Below are 21,558 nucleotides of genomic sequence, written 5' to 3'. Positions count from 1 at the left end.
AGGTGATAAAAAAGGACATACATATCTGCAGGTGCTTGGATCTAAATTAGTAAAATTAGACCAATGCCTTTAATTTAAATCAGTTTTAAGCATTGTACTGAAATGCTGTTTTTTCTTTACACTGTGTACTACAGCTCTCAATTAATTTGGTAGACAAGCCAGAGAGTTTATGCTGGGACTGCTGCTGCATGTGTATATTGCAAAACTTAGTCCACGGGAGCTGTTAAGTTACTGAAGACATTCTTGAGTAGAATTTCTTAGGCCTATTGCTAAGTGCGTGCTAAACGCAGGGTAACTCTGAATTCATTGTTGCTATGCCAATTTACATTAGGTGGAATCTGAGCCAGAGGCTAATTTCCATATAGAACTATATGGAAGAGGATGAGTAATTTATGTCTGAGTTCACAATATTACACCAAGAACCAACTCACAATTAATTTATTCTTGAAGCCATGAGAAAATTCACATTGTGGTACATGGTGGATGTATTAATTCATCGAAAATCTGTCAATGTTAAGTTTCCTTGGGATTGCTAATTAACAAGTTAAAATATTTTTGGCAGTGTGAAAAATCCTGTATTTTTATCTTGTAAAACATATTTTCTAGACTTGTTTTTAATTATGCTATATCTTTAGTGAGTTTGTCCAAATCCCACTGAAGTCAGTGGAAGAAGTTCTGTTGTCTGAAGGCCAGTTGGATCAGCCCTTATTTGGTGTAACTTACGATGTTTTTCTGTTTCCAGCATCTGTGATAGATGGTGCATGAGAAGTATATACAGTTGAATTATCCCTGTACAGAAGAACAATATCTTACATTTCATAGTGCTTCTGTTCTTTTTTATTATAAATCCTACACAATAGCCATAACTGGAACAAAGACCCTTGTGCACAGCAAGTTATAAAACACAAGTATTTCCAAAATGTTCATTAAACAACGTTACAAATAGAAATGCAATCAGTAAACAGACATTACCTTATTTGAAGTGCAGCCATGGAGCAAAATGTGTGATGACTTTATTAACAGCACCTAGAAAATTGTCACAAGAACTAGCAAATATATTAGCTAGGGAGATACTAAGCAGGTGGAAAACAAACTACTTCTGGGCAGGAATTCAGTTGTGACACACAAACTGTTCTGGAAGATGTTAAGAGATGCCTTGTGGACAGGACCTTGGTTTTGAGTCTAGCTGAGTCACCACAGCTGCAAGTGCTTCCTGACATCTACAAAAAGATGAGATGAGATGCGATGAGTCTAGGTATCCTTTGAACATTTCCCATCAGGGACTGGAAGGCAGAATAGTAACCTTGATTCTGCCACTGTTTTGCAAAGATGATTTGTCTAGGCCTACCTCAACTCTGAAGAGGAGAAAAAAGGGAAAGAGTCGAGGGGAGGACTAATGTCTTAATTATTCAAACCGAAGGTACACTGAAGAACCCAGAGGTCCATTAAGAAACAAAATACTCTCTCTATTAGTGTTCCAGCCATCAGTTTAAGAGGTCTGATGTCATAGCCACAGGCTCAGTGTGGCCATTTCAAATCCCAGTGTTTCTCCACTGCCCCACTCCCCAGGGAATAGTTTATTTGGGTTTTTTTTATAACACTGCCTGCAGTTACTCCATTATATCCAACACTAGTCTCCAAAGTAAGTTTTCAAATTCTGGATCAGTGCAAGTGAGAAATGACCTAAAGGTCATGGGAATAGGGCTGAGGTAGGTATCAATCTATGAATTACAAATCAAGCTTCCTGATAGGAAATGCAGACTTCTATAGCACATGAAACATTTGGTAGAGCAGTATAAGATACTTGGGGGAAGAGGAAGAGTTATTAAGCCTCAAATTCTTTTGTATTGCACTGGTTTTGGAATCATATTTTAATCTGTTTAAGCTTGGCAACAGAGGTGATTACCTATTGAAGACTAGGTTACCACCAGCTGTAGAAAAAGTTTCCTTTCTAAATTACAGTTTTTGACTGTTGATCTCACCTGAAATAGTACTCGTCATTACAGACTGTGCAATCCTATCAAGTTTTCCATGTTTCAGTACTTCAGCAGCTGAGTCAGATTAATAAAAGGCATTTTTTTTTCTATGCAGAACTTCAATTGATTTTGTAGTTCATTGCTTCCATTGATTCTGTTTGAAATGCAAATAATGGCAGAAACGGTAGGCCAACAGCTGCAGCTGTGAAACATGGCACTCACTCCAAATGTAAATGCGGCACACAGGGACTAACCAGCACACCCCACCCCCCCAACCCCGCCGTGGCCCGGAGGGGTTTTGTCAGGAATAAAGAAAGCAAATGCTCCCAGGAGCTGTAGCGGGAACTGAACTGTAAGGAACGCTGAAAGGAAACCAAAAGTAGAATTTTTACCTCTGTCACTAAAAATAGAGGCTGCAAAGCTGGTCAAAGATTTTAGCTATGCATATTTTAATTGAAAAAACCCTTTCCATAAAATCAATATTCTGCTAAAATATCTTTTTTATTCTCCTTAGGTGAAGGATTTTTCAGATATAAGCTAAATGTGTCAAATCTTATCTTCCTTTTGCTGCTCTCACAATTTCCAAACTGAACGTGGTGTAAAAATTCAGTTCCATTTAAAAAATATTCAGAAGAGCATTGTTTTCTGTATAGTGTAAGACTGGCATTACCAGGGACATTTGTACAAAGGCTTCCTTTCCCCCAGTCTATTCAGCGAGCAGGGTGAAGGAGGAAGGTCTGCACAGCTGAGGCATGGGACTTACTCAGGTCATAAGTAGTAGTGACAGCTGTGGCCTGATGTGCTGATACCTCCCACATCCACTCCTCTGGGGGACCTGCAGCCAGAGAATGTCCTGGCTGTCTACATTGCCCCAACACACCTAATATACGCTGGGCGCATGGGCAGCACGTGCTGCTTTTGTGTTACTTGTTTATATTGCATGTTTGTGTTAGTTCACATACTCTCACAAGAGTTTTTGCCCTTGAAAATTACAGATAAGACAGAAAGAGCACAAAGCAGAGAAAGGGACGAGTGAGGCAAGGATGAAGGTTTTGTAACTAATTAGCACAAACATATTCAACATTTTGCGAGGCTGGTGGTGCAAAGGAAATGAAATTCCATGGTGCAAAGTGTGGGGTCCACCTCAGCCTGGTTGTAAGAGAGCCAAACCTTCCCAGGGGATCTAGTTTCTTACAGCTTTCCTATTTCCTTCCAGTCATCAGGAGCTGCAGGTAGTCAGCACTGGATTTGACCAGTGAAAACAGACCCTTGCAAGCTGCCAGACTGAATGGCAGCAATTCCTCTGACGGGTCTTCAGACTTTTAGTTTACTAACAGAAAAGAGGCAAATGCTGGAATTAAGTTGTTCAGAGCCTAAGATCTTTTGTGATTCAGAAAGGTCTAGAATTTACTGTCTTACAAACTGTGAAGATGTGCTGCAATCTGTAATTGAAATGAACCTATTGTTTAATATACTATTTGATGCTAAGATAGGTAATGAATATTTTTCTTGGAGATTAAAATGACAGAAAGGAGGGCGCTCTAGGAACTGTGACTATGTATGTGGATGTAGAATGACATATATAATAAGTCTGACAATGGTGGAGCGATAAGTGCTATTTGGAGTGGATAGGGAAAAGGTGGGCATATTAATGTTAGCATAGATTAACTTTCAGAGACATGAGAATGAAGTACCATCTCATAGGTATGTTAATATATAGGAATGTTAATATATAGAAGTCAAGTGGGGGAAAATAATTTCTGATATAAGATGGACCAAACTGTATCAGTGTAATTAAACTTCAAGTCAGACCTACTAACTGATTTTATGCTCGTGAATATATCCTTCCCCCAAACATAGTTTGCACACACAACTCACGTGGCTTGAAAACTGACGTACTCTGAAGATACAAAGAGGCCCTTATTACTTTTAGGAACTGTCTGGTCTGACTTAGTTGAATGTTATAAAGTGTTTCTGAGAGTTTTTCATGCATTATATGTAATATTACAATGCCAGCTGAATTCTCAGTATCCCTAAACAGATTATGAAAGCAATTTATAGCATTCAAAGGAGAGTGTTATGGGACATTTTATAACTATATTGAAATAACAGCAAACATGCTGTGGCTTGATGATACATCTATAAAATATAAATCTACATGCTTTGACCTGAGGGAACAGCAGAGATGTGTTTACAGTTGCATATCAAGATCTAATATTGACTAACAGCAAATAGATTAAATCTATATACAGTGAGAAGTGTGCCAAAGAACTTGTGTTTTTGTTTTATAGCAACCAAGCCAAGGACAGTTTGCAAATATATGTGCCAGTTTTCTTGGGATTCTTTGATCATTTTATTTTTCAGTCTTTGGCATATGAAAGAGAAAATATTTCCCTCAACTGTAAATATCATTATGAGGGTTTTATTGATGAACATATGAAATGTTAGTGCCAGTCTAATATTCATACCAGACAATATCTGTGCTTAGAATTTGATTTGACTCTAGCCTGTGCTTCATTGTCTTCAAAATTAAAAACAAAAGCACATTTACTGTCTCACAATACTTGGGGAAAACAGGGTAAGGAAGACCTGTAGGAAATCCATGAATCTTGCTGAGACTTTCAAACTGGGAAGTAAGGGAGGCTAGGGAGGGAGCCAGAGGCATTGTTTTGAATCTAAATCTGATTTATTCCTACCCTGTTAGTGATTACTTATAGCACTGGAAAGTATGACTCTGAACCACCAGGTTTTTCCTGGAAGTGATGGGGAAGCAAATGTACCCACCTTGGCAAATCTCCCTGATCTCAGCTGAGCCCAGTGCCCATCATCACCGAGGATGGGTCCTAAAACTGGGATGAAATGTCCCCATGGATTTCTGGTATGAACTATCCTGAGGTAGTGATAAGGCCCTCCCATGTCTGAATGATACCTGCGCTCCTTGAGGATGACCTTGGTTTGTTGCTAAAAGCTCCATGCCTTGCAGATCAGTAAATGGGTCGTCTTCTGCTTCTCTCCTTTAACTGGGTGTATATACGCAGCTTTAGGATAAGTGCTGAGTGTTCCCAGCAGTGCAGTCTTGGTGTAAGGATAAACATATATGTTTTTCTTTTTATCTTTCTTAGCTATATGCAAAGAATAAATAACCTCTGTGTGAAACGATACAATTGCTTACCCCATGCCTGCCAGTAGTCATATCCAGTTTTTCCTTTGGCATTCATAAAAAATGAATGAAATTTTGTGCAATGACTTATTAAAAATTGAGTAGCAGTGTAAGGAATTTAGCCCGCACTGCTAGGCTTACATGGGGAAAGCCACTGTAACCAACAGCTCTTTTTATAATGACTATTTATTTTTTCCAGGTGCTTAAAAATCAGCTATTTCAGTGTTGCGCTGTGTCAGTTCTGTTTCAGATGAGGAAGGTACATGGTTCTCAGGATTGGGTGAGGTTTTCATCAGTTTAGGTAGGACTGTGTAGTAATGAGGAGTGTGGGATATGGAGCACATTCTGCAGCACTGTGTGGGCTAGAAGTTGAATAAGAGTCATTTTATATATCAGCTGAAAATTAAAAAAAAACCAACTCTGCACTGACTGTTCTTTGAAGAGGAAATTACCTGTTAAGAAGTTAAGAAATGCAGGCAATATAGAATGCTTTTTTTCTTAGAACACAGTGAGATCTCACCCTTTGTGCAAAGGTGATGTTGCCTTGCTTCCTGCCACATGTGCAGACCTAGTGCATACTGTTCACCATAAGACACATGTGGCTTGAGACACATTCAGTCTGAATTTGTACAGCACTTGACTGTCCTAATGCTACTTCTGGACTTGACTTTCTTCATTTATGCTGTAGACATCTGTTGTTAGACAACACACAGCATTACACCATTGTATCTGAATCAGGAAAATGTTTTTCTCTTGATTTTTCCAGAGGTCTTCTTCAAGGTGTCTTGGAATGGGCCTTAATTTGTGCATGCCTGTCCAAGGGCACACTATTAAAGCTTATGAATATCCTCAGGGAATCTTGCCAAATGCTATAAAATTCCCATTTTTGCTCCTCTAGATTCAGCAGAATTTTGTGGGGGAAACCCTACAGGAACTTTTGAGACTAGATAAATCAAAATTAAGATCTTGGTTATTGATAAATGATTTATACGTACAAAATTTCAACAAAACTGTCCTTACTCTTGTCTATTGAATTTACCACACTCCCTCATTCTCATCTACTGAGAGCTGAGATTTTTTTCCCTGTTATCTGGATCTTCTGGATATCACCGACTTTTAAGAAACTCCCAAGACCTGTTTTTTTTCTGGCTCTCATGTTCCCCAATTGTTATATATGGGGAAAACACAGCATGAAGATAATTCCAACAGTATGACCCTTGGGGCTACAGATAAGAGCCTCTAGACTTGACGACTCCTGGACCACATTTCTAGGGACAATCAGTGCAGGGACTTGGAGGGAGCATCTTTATAAATGGCAAAGTGGGCTGGCTTTCTTTAAAAATCTGAACTTTTCTAGATCCCCTGATTTAAAGAGAACTTTTACATCTCTAGGATCCACCCCATATGGCTCAAGAGCTACCACTTTAATAAATTATCAGTGTCAATCGTTATGAAATCCCCAGATGGAATATGGATACAACACATCTTTTAAAACATGCGAAATAAAAGTACTGTACATTTCTTTCTTCAGTGTTTCCATTTTAATTGCAGCCCTCATTTTTCTATGTCTGTATCAACACATCAGCTCTATTAATACTATTCTGCCAACACATCTCTAGATTTCAGTTTTGACATATTTGTAAGTGCATCCTCTCTAATTATCTATAAAGTCTCATCTTGGCAGGAGACTACTTGGTGTCAATTGCCGAAAGTAATTAGATGAAATTTGTTTTAAAAGTTGGTGATCACCATTCTTCCTGCTTGTACCCTAAAGCGTCGCAACTGAATGCAAGACAGAGAAACGAATTCTAATACTGAGCCTAGTGTGAACTAGTGTCTTTCTTGAGTTTGATTTTTGTAAATGTCTAGATTTCAGATAGAGGGGTTGCTAGCAGTAAATTTGTTTTCACAGCATGCTGAAATCTGTATGATGAAACCAGCTTTAATTATTCAGTTGGTGCCTGTGAACAGTTGCTTAGTGATTAGCGGCCTTTCTGTTCAAATCTGCAGTAAAACTGATTTGTGGGCTAGGTGACTAGCTGTTTCAAGTCAGCATGAGTCTGCTGATTTAATTGGTATTGCACTAAGTCAACCTAGTTAAAAATATCTCTGTGTATTTAAGAATAGTATGGATAACTTCTATAGACAAGACAATGCTGACTGGTAAAAGAGACATTGCATATGGTTTTCAGTGTACTAGTTTCTCTTTTACAGATGCCTTTATTTTCTCTGATTGCTGTCTTGAAGAGTACTTAAGATCAGTCCTGCAGCCATTTTACTTTTGGAAAGTATGAGGTGAAGCCGACCATATGGTAACTCAAGAAGACAAGCCTGTGTGAAGTTTGCCCTGAAAAGCAACACAATATATTCATTCCTAACAAAACACCTTTGTATTTGAATCCATGATTCTTCAAAAAAAAAATTTTAATGGATTTGTGTAGTTAAAAATTAATTAAAAGTGCTCTATTGTTTAATTACAAATATTCAAACTGAAAATAAAATCACATGTTGTTCTCAGTGGGAGAGAAAGTGTCAGGAGAATAGATTCATAGCAGCTTACAGATTAATCTCCTAAGGAGGAGAGACTGGTCTGTGCATGTGTTGTGGAAGCAGCTTTCCAGTTACAGGGCACCAGGTGGTCACCTATGGTTGATTTAAGAAGCAAACACTGCCACAAATGCTATTAGTAGTGTGTAATGAGATTAACTCCTCATAGCACTTGCAGTATCTTTGAGGTTTTACCTAAAGCAGCGCAGGGCTGATCACCACCTCTTAAACAATAAAGAGCTTAATCTTTCATAGTTGAATGCACCTAACTCTCATTGGCATTAATAGGAGTTAAGCATGCACATAAAAGGAAGAATAGGCCTTAAATTTTAAGTAATCATGGTAACCTAAAGGTTTCCAATAATTTCACAAAGGACCAGGACAAAATTTTACTACTATTCCCACTGGGTGACATTAAGTGTTTTCAGATATTTGTATTTTTGAAGCATAAAGGGTGATTAGAGATTCCAAAAAAGCAATGAAGATTTAGGAAAAGGTAAGATTTAGCTGCAAGAGACAGAACCTGAGGTAGAGCTCATATTTAATTAAATGTTTTTCCTTTCCATGGCAGGGTAAGCTTTTGCTTTCTTTCATTTTACAGTAACTGGTTTTGATGTGTACTGAGGATCGCAGTGAACTTCATGGAAGTTTGGTGGATGCTTATCTAGTTAGAGGTGACAGTTCTCTGCAGCAGTTCTTGCATAAACAGGAGAAAGCTATTTCACTAGGTGTGAATTCTGTGCCCTCCTGAAAAAACTTGCTGTGACTGTGTAAGCAGAAGGGATCCTACTATTATGGGTTAGCAAGGATAGTCCTTTGCTTCTCTGCCCAGAGGCTGCCTGAACTATTTCTAGGGGCATCGTCTTCTTCCTAGGAAGAAGACTGCGACTATGAAAGGGTATCAGAAATGGTAATTCAAACACTTGAAGATTAAAATAGGTGTTTTCAGAACTAGGTCTGTTCCTCACTTATTTTTCAATACAGAAGGTAGGGCCTGTAGTACACAGTACAGGGCCAATAAAGATAAAAAATAATCCAAGCTAGACTCTTGACTGGCCTCTGGAGTCTGTCTACTTTGTCATTTACAGGTCCAGCTTTTGGTTTCACATTTGCCAGTTCATTGATTTCTGATTTCCAAGCCCTTTGACTTCTGTTAGCTGGTATTTTTTTCTTGTATCGTATCAGTGGATATGAGCTATCACTATCTGTTTTTCATACATTGCTTTTTGATATTACAGTTTCTACTACAGACTAGGGTAATTCCTTTGTTAAATTTTAGAGTTTAGGTATTGAAAGACATTGAATTTCAAGATAATGTTTGGCTGTAGGTTTGTATTTCTTGAAGAATCTTGCCATTTTTTTCCTCCCTCCCTGTTTTTGATGTTCTACTTACAGGATAGCATTGACTTTTCCAATTTTATAACATAGTCCAGTCGGTTGTACTTAAGCACATCATCAGAAAATTTAAGGCCAAAGACTGGAGAGACTACTTTACAGCTTGTTTTAATTCCAGAAACGAAAGCCAAAAGAATGTTCCCTTTGTGCTGAAACATCTAGCTGGCAGGTGCGCCTTCTTATTTTCTTCTTTGTAAAACCTGGAATTAATTAATAGTACTTGCCTGTATTGCACACAGGGGTAATTGGTTTCATATTACATTTGCAATCTGTATAAAACCATCACTATGGAGAATTCCACACATCCAGTAGAGAACCAGAGGATGAAGGTGTTGTGAGGCTTTCAAGTGAAGTCCCTTGGCAGAGTGAGATCTCTGCCTTGCTCTGCTCTTTCAGACCAGGAAAGTGCTTGCTGCTAGAGTAGGACAGTGAATCCACATCCAGAAATTGATTAACAACACTAGTTGTCTTCATGGCTTTTTCCACTAACTATATGAAAAGCAAACAAAAAACTTTGGGCAAATTGTCCTATGGAGCTGGAAAGCCGGGTGGTTGACCAAGGAAAAGCTTAAACCCAGTTCTCATTAAAGGCATTCAAATAGAGCATCTTGTTAGGTTTTGCAGCAGCTGCAGAGGCTCAGGGATATTCCACAGTTGGTAAATCAGTTGATAGTAATAGTACGTTTAACAGAATGAATAGTTTCTAAAATACACAAAAGTAAACCCAGGTATTAAAAAATAGAAATTTTCCACTGTAATACAGCTATTATGTTTGTGTGATTTGTTCGGGAAACAGCAATAAAACTGTGATGTTACTTGTGAAAGAAGAAATTCACAGTCCTTCAAAGAGCATCTCTAGCTAAATTATGTTTAAGGAGGTATTTTGGCAAACATCTGGGATTTTTATTGTACATAATAAACATTACAGTACAAGTATCAAGGGTAGGTTATAAACTGTGGGTTTTTTCCCAGGAAAACTTAGTGATTGCCAGACTGTAGAAAGATTCAACCATAAATAATTTTATATACTGCAAAGTTAAGTGTCTAATCTGGAGTGCAACGCTCCCTGAAACAGCCCTTATTGCGTGCAAACAGATTTGTCATTCATTATTCATAGGTAGCCAAGGCAATGAAATCTTTCTCTGATTTGAACTAGGAGGAAGGATAGAAATTATGTGTAAACTGAGAAACTTTAATAAATACATCTCAAAGAAAATGTACCTGAGGGAAAGAATGGATTCCCCGTGTGTGAAATCCCTATAGGTTGTATTGACTTGTCTGACTTTCAGCAGGGATGGCAGATGAATGTAAAACTAAGTTTCGTATGCAATAATGACCCCAAGACTAGAAATATCCCCCAGAGGATTTCAATTGGAGCTTTGGGTTTGGCTTCAGCTGCCATAGTGGTGAAAACCCATTAGTAAGTAGGCTGTGGTAACGTTTGGAAATGTTAAGGGAGACCTTCTGAAATGATCAAAATTCAGAGACTTCTCCCTGAAGGGAGGGAGTAAAAGACTAAAAATGTATTCAGGTGGAGATGTCTGGGAAGAGGAAAGGCAGTCTTCTGAAATTATTTTTTTCTGATGTATTCATTTCCTTATTTATCCCTTTGCTGCACATTTTGCATTTACATCAGCTTTTCCCTGATGCTGCTGTGCTCCATTTTCCACATGAAGGTGGGAGTTGCAGTGAAGTGCAAGGAAGCATCTGCACAGTGTGCTGCAGAGAAAAGGAAAAAACTCTGAGCACACTTCCCTTCCCTGACTGTTGGGTTAGTGAGGGCAGAATGGTACAGCCAGGCACTGCAGCACAGGGAGGTAAAATAGAGGGATGTAAAAAGGAGGTTTTAGCAGTGGCAACATTTGAAAGGAAATAAAGTACGTTTAACTGAGGTTGTGTTTGTTTGTGTTTTGTTTTGTTTTATTTTAAATACAGGAAGTATCTTGTCTCCTTGCTTGAATTCCATTAAGGAGGAACATAATGGTAATGTTCTCTTATCTTTTTTTCAACATCAGATATTTATAATCAGAGAACCTTTTCCATTCCTTATTGAGTTCAGTGGCAATTTTCCAGTAGAGTGCACTTGGATTTGCGTTAGACATTATGTTATTTAATGCAGATTGGCACAATTGTAATTTGTTATAAGAAGTCATTAAAATAAATCTGATGTTTGTTTTCCATAAAAAGCAGCCCTTGGAAAAAGTGCTAAGCACTTTTCATTTGATGCACACATTCTCTTACTCTTTAATAGCCCAGTAAATGGTTTTGTTTGTAGTGTGAATATACTGGGTACTGGGTATAAGGAAAGAACATTTAAGCTTCTAACCAGTCCTGTGAATCATGATGTATGGTGCTGTTTGATAAACAGTGGCATGTGAGCCACAGAGGTATTGAGAAAGTAGTATTTTTTCCAAACAAGATTTTATTTGGCTGTTTGACAGTTAACACTGAGTTGGAATGTGAAAGAAAGATTCCTTTTCTGAATAACTGAGCAAAGTTAAAATATGACATTGTGGAGACTATTGCAAATACGTTATACTGGGAAATTGTCTGTTCTGTTCAGGATTATTTTAGTTTTTGGGTCTGAGCTGTTTTCCAGTAGTAAAAGAAGACATTTCCTTCTTTCTAGACAGAGAAGGTTGTTTCTGGAACAGGTTTCATGTTGCACAGCTCTCTTTGTCTTCCCTGATAAGTAATACACCCAAAAGCAGGCTCAGACAAGGACCTTCATTGACCTTCAGGACTGATGAGTCAGCTCTGTATCACTGTAGTCTCCCATCACGGTGCATGTTGGCTGCCAGTTTCTATGCAGTACCAGTGCAGTGTGCTTTGCAACTGAAAACTAAAGCTCCAGGTCCACGGATCAGTTCTGCAGCGTATCATAGAGCTGCCCTTGCCATTTTCTATTCATCTAAGGTTTAAGGGTAGGAGAGAGATTAATGTGAGACAATGGAAGGATTACAGCCTAAAAATATAGGCCTGACCGTGGTATACATGGCATTAATTTACTAACTTGCTGTTAACAGCTTTTTAAGATTATTACCTGTAATGGAGACAGGTAATAATCTTAAAAAGACAACTGCTCACAGAGAATCTCACATTTGCCTACCTGCCTGCCTCAGGTTTATGAAATGCAAAAACTGAGAGAGGAAAAGATCAAATTGCTTTGCTTTTGCCTAGATAGTCCTAGACAAATTTCTCATGGATTTCAGTGGTTGGTTGTTTCTGTTTTCTGCTGCCATTTGTAGCTAGAGTTTCAAGGTCTGCAGTGATAACATTAGTATTTGTTAAATAATATAGATATCTTAATAGCTGGGCAAGTAGTTAATGGTTACTTATGGGGTTTGTCTAAAAAATTAATCCATTATGCACAGCTTTTTAAGTATTCAGTATTTTCTAATGCACAACATAGTAATGTACTTTGCAGAACCAAAAGGATTGTGTAGCTGCAGCACTCTGCATGGCTTCTAAAGATTCAGGTTTGTGTTTCTATATGACCCCAGAAATTGTTTCCTTATCTCTATTTTACGGGGTTAAAATACTTTCACACCTATCAATCAGATGTGTTCTAAAGATAAAATTCATGGTTAAAGGAGTTGCTCAGAGATCACAGTGTCTCAAGTTTTAAACTACAAAACCAATATGTGGAAATATTCCTAAACAAGATTAAAATATGCATTTCAGGAAGCCACTCTGAACTGTGAATATTTTGGAGGAAGGTCCTAAATTTTGTTTATATGGAGCATTAATAAGTGCTACATTTTGCCTTGAAAATAACGGAAAATATTACACAATTTATATAAAAAGGCTTTAAGGTCAAAACAATTGAAGAATAAGACAAAGGTACATATGAAGATTTCCATGTTGATGAGTGCAGCAGTCTTCTAGATTTGTCTGAAACCTCTTGTTTCAAGGCTGGAACGGTGATTCCTGAAGGAGTTGTTAAATTTATGTAGATGAATTGTTGGTGAAAGTCCATGTCAGACACTTGGGATGGGGCTTCTCAAAGCCATGGTGACTACAACCATGCTACTTAACAAGTCAGTTCTTATGACTAGGGACATTGCATGGCCCTCTGGTAAACAGTCATCTTTCTTCCCTCTCTTTCTCCCCAGATGTTAAGCTGCTCTGCTCTGTAAACTCTCCTTTTTTTTTCCCTTCCTGTAATTACAGGAGATCATTTATTGGAGTAGGGTCATAAAGTTGCACTCACCTGTCTGCAGAGCGTAATTCCAGCTGTGCCAGTTCAGATTTATGTCCTTTGCTTGCCATCCTCTCACAGAAATTGCAGTGCTGCCAAATAGTGGCAGATAAGGCTTCTGGGATTTGAGTTTCATTAACCATGTGCATTGTAGATGACACAGGTCAATGAAGGAACACCAATGGCAGAGCTCAGAGATAGACATGCCTGACTACAGCAACAATTAGGCATCAAATAAGAAAACAGACTGCTGCCGTGGACCTGCTATCTCTACAACAACTGGTTAGGATATTGGGTAGTTGCCCCAGAAATATGAAATCTTAGGTATTGGGAATAATTGGTTGTCATAGGATGGATAAGGAATGTTTGGTTTCCTAATCAAAGAAGTATTCCAATAATTAAAGGCAGTCACTTACTTCAAGAAGAGGTTTGTCTTTTTCCTCTCGGTAGCAAATTTTAATGCTCGATAGCAATAACTTGCAGCTGAACTAATTGAACAGATTGGTCCTGTTGACTGACTACTGGATATATTTTTTTCTTAAGTGAAGTCAAGGGTGAACCCATTTATCAGGAGCATTGGATTCCACTACTGTTGCAAGTTCAATATAGAAACATGAGGTGTATTCTTGTTCTCTTTGACTGATTTTATCGAGTCTTCAGCAATCCTGGTTTTAAATTTCACTCCTGTCCAGAGTCTCAGTGAAATCAATAATGAAATCCTTAGGGTACTTGATTCAGTTTTTGTAGCATATTCCCATTTTGGGAGATAAACCTATTTTAGTAGGCATTAAAAATATGATATATAAACTTTTATTGTTACTGTGCTTTACACTGATTTGCTTCAACTTTTCTTCAGAGTACTTTTTTAGTACTACTTTATTCAGAAGATATGATTAATGCTTTAACAGTCCTTCGTAGAGCCCTGAAATTGTAAAACATCAAGAATTATGTGAAAAATACTGTTTCTGGAGGTGAGGAATGATGGTTGAGGGTAATAATTTGCCCTTGACAGTAACAGATGGGAGTGAAAGGCCAGCAGTTTGCTTCCACTTGATAAATGGTTGTATTTTGACAGCAAATTACATGTCACACAAAGTTGGCAAGTAGTGCAAGAAATCAATATTTAGTGTGAAAAGTTGATACAATTAGTCTGTTGATCAACAAGGTGTGTGAAAACATGATTTAATGCCTTGAATTTACTAAGAGATTTCAGTGGGAATGGGTTGCAGAGCGGTGAAGTCCCCTACAATCACTTGTAGTTCTTGCAGCAGCTCCTAGCACAGCTCAGTTCATAAGTCTGCAAGTATTAAAGATTAAAGTTTGAGGCAGAAGATACAAATCCAGCTATAAATATTAGTGTAAACAGGTCGGCTTGCTTTCCCTCACTGCTGTTTAAGAGTCCTGAGCAAGGATTGGTGGACTGGGTATGTGTACAGTAACTGGAGACTGAATCTTGCAGTTACTGGTAAGGCTGCATCATCATCTTCTGCCTAGCCTTCTTCCACTTTCATGGCTGTATTATTACCTGGATGTATAAACCCAAATGAGATGTGACAGATAAGGACTTATCCGAGAACTAAAATGAAATTACATGCAACTAGCCTTATTTCGTTAAATAAGCATGAGCTTAAAAATCCTAAAATACAACATGCTGCAGGACAGTGCCTCTCAGGACTTGTAGTTAATAAACTGTTGCAAGTCAGATGTGAGTAGGAAAAACATTTAACTATCACCAGGCTGCAGCTGAACCATATGAAAGTTCAGTATGAATTCCATTCACACAGGAAGAGGGAGAAGATAAAACAGTGATCTATGCTTCCTGCAGAGTCACAACACAGTTCAATATTCCAGCAGATCTGATGCAAGAAAGATTAACCTTACTCTGAGGAGACAACACATAATTCTCTATAAAAAGCACATAATATTAGATATGAATCTGAACTAACCATTGTGTTCAGAGCAAGTGGGTTCAAATAATTTCATGGAAAACAGTCACACTTTGCAATCAGTGTCACTGTTCCAAATCTTTTCACCATCACAGGGCTCAGCAATGTTAGTAGAGCTGACTTTTTGTTCACAGCTGTCACGCCAACTCAGCATCCTAGCAGGTATGGATTTTATTTTCACCTAGAAATGTGTAAAGTACTCCAGTATTCATACATATCTAAGAGTTCTTGCTGGAAAACATTACTATAACTTCCTTGCATCCAGCTTAAATTTAAGAAGTCATTGGGCTGAATTGAGCCCTGGAGGCAGTGAATCTATCTTCTCTGATGTAACTGGAGTTGTGCCTGCGTTATGCACTCCCCATCATGTCAGCTAGTTACAAGATTGACTGATTAGGCTCTGCAGCCCCCCGCAGGGCTTTCAGAGCATGCCTGGAAGGGGCTTTCTGAAGTTCTGCTCTCATGGTCCAGTGCCTGGACATTATACAACCATTTCTCCATCAAGTCTGCAAATAATTTTCTTCTTACTTTCAGATACAGAACTCCAGATTTTTACAACATCAAAATTTGCTTTAGCAACTCTGTAAAATCCACTACCTCGCTTAATGCTCTGCACTTACCTATTCATCCAGCTTGCAGTTTAGGTCAGCAGGAAACTTAACATGCTCTGATGGCTCTGTCTCAACAGAGAAGGTGAAGGGGATGGAGCACTCCATATCATTTATGCAAGATTTCTTCAGATAATTGATAATCTGCTGTAAAAGGGGATCTTGATCCTTTCTCCTTGGCCTGGAATCGTTGCAATGTAGTGCCTTCAGGTTGACAGTTGGGAGGTCTGGGAGCTGGTCACAATTACAGCATTATTTGACAAGTTATGTCCATTGATCTTTGTGTTCAAAACAAGGAAAAATAGATTTATTCAGTTAGTATAAGAAATAGTAACCAGTCATCCAGAATTCTGAATACTCTGTTGATAACATAGAATAACCATGCTGAACAGTCGGTTAATACATCATTTTTGTAGGACAAATTTCACAGAATCACAGAATCATCTAGGTTGGAAAAGACCTTGAAGATCATCTAGTCCAACCATTAACCTAACACTGATAGTTCTCAACTACACCAGATCCCTCAGCGCTATGTCAACGCGACTCTTAAACACCTCCAGGGATGGGGACTCCACCACCTCCCTGGGCAGCCCATTCCAACACCTAACAACCCCTTCTGGAAAGAAATGCTTCCTAATAGCCAGTCTAAACCTTCCCTGGTGCAACTTGAGGCCATTCCCTCTTGTCCTATTGCTGTTAGTTCATTAAAGAGACTCATCCCCAGTTCTCTGCAACCTCCTTGCAGGTAGTTGTAGAGGGCGATGAGGTCTCCCCTCAGCCTCCTCTTCTCCAGACTAAACAACCCCAGTTCCCTCAGCCGCTCCTCGTACGACATGTGCTCCAGACCCTGCACCAGCTTTGTTGCCCTTCTCTGGACACGCTCGAGTAATTCAATGTCCTTTTTGTAGTGAGAGGCCCAACACTGAACACAGGAATCGAGGTGCGGCCTCACCAGTGCCGAGTACAGGGGTAAGATCACTTCCCTGTCCCTGCTGGCCACACTATTGCTGATACAAGCCAGGATGCCATTGGCCTTCTTGGCCACCTGGACACACTGTTGGCTCCTGTTCAGCCAGCTGTCAATCAACACCCCCAGGTCCCTCTCTGACTGGCAGCTCTCCAGCCACTCCTCCCCAAGCCTGTAGCACTGCTGGGGGTTGTTGTGGCCCAAGTGCAGCACCCGGCATTTGGCCTTATTGAAACTCCTCCAGTTGGCCTTAGCCCATCGCTCCAGCCTGTCCAGGTCTCTCTGCAGAGCCTCCCTACCCTCGAGCAGATCAACACTCCCACCCAACTTGGTGTCATCTGCAAACTTACTGAGGGCGCACTCGATCCCCTCGTCTAGATCATCAATGAAGATGTTAAACAGGAGCGGCCCCAAAACCGAGCCTTGGGGGACACCACTTGTGTCCGGCCGCCAACTGGATTTAACTCCATTCACCACAACTCTTTAGGCCCGGCCATCCAGCCAGCTTTCTACCCAGCGAATTTGAAGTCCTCGCTAGAAAAAGAAGGTGAAACAATTAGAAGTTCGAAGTTATTTAAAATGTATAGGTTATTGCATTACTATTGGCTATGCAAAAAGCTGCTTTTTTTCTGAAGTAATTTATTGCTTTAAATATATCATGTGCAAGGGATATGATAACCTTCCAATAACCTTCATTAGACATGGTAAATTTGAAACAGATGTAGTTTAGATGATTCTTGAATATCAGTTATTGCTTTCCAACACAGTGTCTCACAAACCCCAATACTGTCTTTCAGAGTCTTAGCAGCTCAAAACCATGCTCCATCTTGTTCAGTGGTGAAGACCTTTGTTGTATTCCTCAGGCTATTTTATTACTTCTGGTTTTGCTAAAGGCATGTTTTCTTCTACCAAATTAATTAAATGTAAAAGAGTGTCTGATTTGCCCATGTCTTGACCTTTAGTGCTTGGATGCATAGAAACAGAGTGTAAAACCCCTCCTCTCTTCCCACCTCAACTCCAAGACCCCTATATACTCACATATATGAAATCCTTAGCTGGATCAGTTATCCAGCTCTTGCTTACCATGGATGTAAATGCAATGAGAACTAAAGCTTTTAAGATACTACTCTGTGCGGATATCAATAATCAGGGTATTGTCCTGAGTAGGAGTTAAAATACACCAAACCTTTCCTGACATCTATACCCAGAGATATAAAGGAAAAGGTTGCACATTGCTGCTCCTCAAACGCAGCATTGTCCTGTTGAGAAAATGTCTTTTCCTCAGTGATTGTATTTGTCTGTTGAAGACATCTTCTCAGAGTTGATGAAAGAACGCTAGGAATGGATGTTTTATGGTTCATTTTGAAGGATTTTTCTCCCTTCAATGTACAGAAATTTGTCCATGAGACAGGGGCAACTGGGGGAGCCCTGGAGCTATTTTCAAGTGTGGAGCACTGAACATTTCCAGCTGCAGAGAGTTCACTGCCTAGTCATGGCTGATGGAAGTTTTGTCAGCAAGCCTCACAAGCTGTGCCATCTGCTAATGCCACCACGGTGACTGGTGTAACACAGCAGTCATGTCTTCTGACAGTGAAACAACAAAGTTCTTTACAATGAAAAAGAAGATGTTTACAGTTGCCAAAGAGTTGTGTTTGAATGCCAACTCAGGTGTCAAAGTTACTATCTTCAGGGAGAAGGTATTCTCCCTTCACCCTCTCTGCCAAGAATTCTCACAGGAAAGATTTCCTTCTTCCTCTGTGTTTACTTTGTGTGGGAATGGCACTGATGGGGAGCGATTGATTGCTGGTGTCCATCCTGAGTGGAGGGAAGGGCTGATGGGAACCCCTCTGTTGAGTAGCTTGTTGCCTACAGTGTGCACTCCCATGGTCTGCTGTTGCACAGGCATGCCCAGTAAGAAGTGTCAGTAGTGATCCTTGATTAAACAAAACTTGAAGGAGGGCTTGCTTTCTTTCCCTTGCCATTCATTTACATGTTGTGTTTGCACAAATTTAACATAATCACGGTTAAAACTGGGCCCCATGATAATGCTGCTTGATTAGCCTGGAAAGATCAACTGTGTAAGTTAGGAATCTGTTCAATCACTTCTCTAGGAAATGTTACTGACACCATCCCCATCTCAGTAATCCTGCTATGAATGTCATTGATATTTGACTGAGTAGGGAAACAATAGGATCCTATGGCCATAGGAACTGGGATGATGCATGTAGAAATCACCCTTTAAGCAGTTGTCACATGCTGTTTACTTCTCCTCTCTGTTCTGGTTCTGAATCAAACAGCTGCCAAGACTATTCATATCTGGTTTTAATTTGAAGCTTTACTTAATAAAATCAAGGATGAGCAGATACTTAGACTTCTTCCAAACACAATATTTATTTCTGAAAGTCTTTAGATAGGACTATGACTTGCTTTCCAGAAACTATAAGCAGGTACAGTCTATCCACTCAACCACTTCTGTGCAACCTGGAGGTTTCTGCCTTTCTTGAAATATTCTGTCAAATGTGTAGAGATGAACTGCAAAAATCCAGTAGGGTTAATTTAAATCAACCCCAGATCTTCTACATGAGTCTCAGATTCTCCCACTCCATCTGTGGTTTAGCAAGTTGCTGTGCCTTGCCAGTGTGTGAAATACTGCTGCTGCTTTCTGCTCCCACGGTGTGATAGTTTGTTTCTGTTTGATAAAACTGTTCCTGTGGAAGACTTCTTCATTCCAGCTGGGCATCTCAGTGGATCAACCTGGGCAGTAAGCCTGTGTTGCTCTTACAAAATTGTAAATAGCTTTTAAAAAAGAGGTATTTTTTTATTTCTCAAGCAACGACACAGGCTCATGTTACTGGTATCAGCAAGTAGCCACAAACTTCCCAAGTTTTACGGGGGATGGGAGCCCTCATAGTGACTCATACCCTGCCAGTGCCGAGTCCCCACCCTCTGCGATAAGCAGCAACACATGTTGGTGCTGAGGAGTCAAAGAGGGAGGCAGCCAGGCATGAGCTCTGAACAGGCACCGTGTATATGGTGCAGACCTCTACTCTTGCCTCTGGGAATCAGTCTCAAGGTGTATGAAACCTTGCAACCACTGGAGCTGGGTATCTGGCCCACAGGAGCATCGGATGTAAGTAACCACCATCAGTGCCGGTTCAGCAGGAGCTGTGACTCCTCAGGTCAGATTCCTCCCAGCTACACGGATACATGACTTGGAGCAGCTTCATTGAAGTCCAGAGTGGGTGTTTTGAGTCAGGTGGACACTGTGCCTATTTGTCTAACTTTGCATGTGGCTAATTGCGTTTTTCTACCTGTGTTTAATATGTTAATGTCTAATCATATGTGAGGCTTAGTCTAGCCTGTAGCAAAGTGTGTGTTTGGTGTCACTAACTATTAAGCGATAAATTTCTGTGGCAACTAAAGGGTGATGATTTCTTTTGTTTCCTTTACCAACAGTAAAGACTAGGTTGAATAAACTCTGCCTAATCTCTGAATTTGAGGGAAATTTGTAGAATATCAAAAAATTAAGATTGCAGAGCATCTTCTGAAGGAGTCTGTGGTAACAGAGCCATCTGGATGTTTTTTGAATGTAGCCTTATATATGCATTCCTGTTAGTCAAGGAAGCAGAGCTATAAAAATAAATTGAATTACAAAGGGTAATGCCAGAACTGGATGCTGCAGAGGGAGATCTACCCTCGCCCCCTTTTGTAATATGCAGTCTGTCTCCTTCTTTCAAGGCAGTATAGCAAAAGCAATGTATGTTAAGAAAACTAAGTTTCTTCAAATGAATTAGATTATTATCTGCAAGTCATGCACAAGAGAGTAAACTACAACCCCGTCTCACATTTCACTTGAGAGATTAAATTCTTTTCTTCTCCTTCACTTTCTGTCATTTGATTGTAAGCTCTTATGCTTATAAATGCAGAAGCTTCCCCAGAGCAACAGCAGAAGATGCAGCACATAGCCAGCTCAGTGGGCAAGGCAGAGGAGGAGGGCAAGAGGGATGCAGGCAGGGCAAGGTGGAGGAGGGCATCCCTGGCACAGGCAGGGCTCTGTGCCTGGGGGGGGGCTGCCCGGGGAAGGACCAGGGGCAGCACCGACCCAGGCCTGAGGCAGGGGCGGTGTGGGAAAGGCCGGCTGCCCATCGTCTCAGGCTTCCTCCACGCAGCCTGGCATTCTCGGAAATGCAGAGCTCCTTTCAGCGTGGCCATCCTCAGCCTCGTTATTTTACATGTCTTTGCAGGGGAATTTTTCTAAGTTGGTAAATAAGTGGATTGTTCTGTGTCCCTCGTACTTCCTTGTAAGCACAATTAATTATTTTAATGGATTAATATTGCACCGAGCAGTTTGCTTAGAAGGGACAGCTCTTCTGGTTTTTTGGACTAATTACCAGTCTGGATTGCTGAATGACAATACGGCTGCTAATTAATCTCACTGCAGTTCTCACAGAAAGAGACCCTGATAAGAACTTGCCAATTAACATAAGAAAAAAAAAATGTCAAGAGTCCTGTTGTGTTTTTCTGGCATCCACTCCCAGTCAGATGAATATCACTATTAAATACAGAGACAGACTAACAACTAAGCAGGAAAGCCAGCAGGCTGTGAGGCAGCTCCAAACTTGCCCAGACGTTATTCATTCATGAGTTAGCTGTTATTTGTATGCCCGTTCACTCTTGTTGCCTAACATTGGTTGCTATGGGTTTTGTAAGCAGAAGGGAGATGAAGCAGGGCAGAGCAGCAAGTGTCTGACCATCCCC

The 21,558-nt window shown here is 39.9% G+C and overlaps 1 protein-coding gene across 1 annotated transcript in view; it reads left to right on the top strand.

Annotated features, from left to right (window-relative positions):
* The window catches only part of MAP1B (microtubule associated protein 1B), a 75,268-nt gene that overhangs the window by 29,107 nt on the left and 24,603 nt on the right, over nucleotides 1-21,558 (top strand).

Source organism: Strix aluco, chromosome Z (genome assembly GCF_031877795.1).
Source record: "Strix aluco isolate bStrAlu1 chromosome Z, bStrAlu1.hap1, whole genome shotgun sequence".
Taxonomy (NCBI): domain Eukaryota; kingdom Metazoa; phylum Chordata; class Aves; order Strigiformes; family Strigidae; genus Strix; species Strix aluco.
Note: the sequence above shows the minus strand (reverse complement) of the source record. Positions and strands in the feature narration are given on the sequence as shown.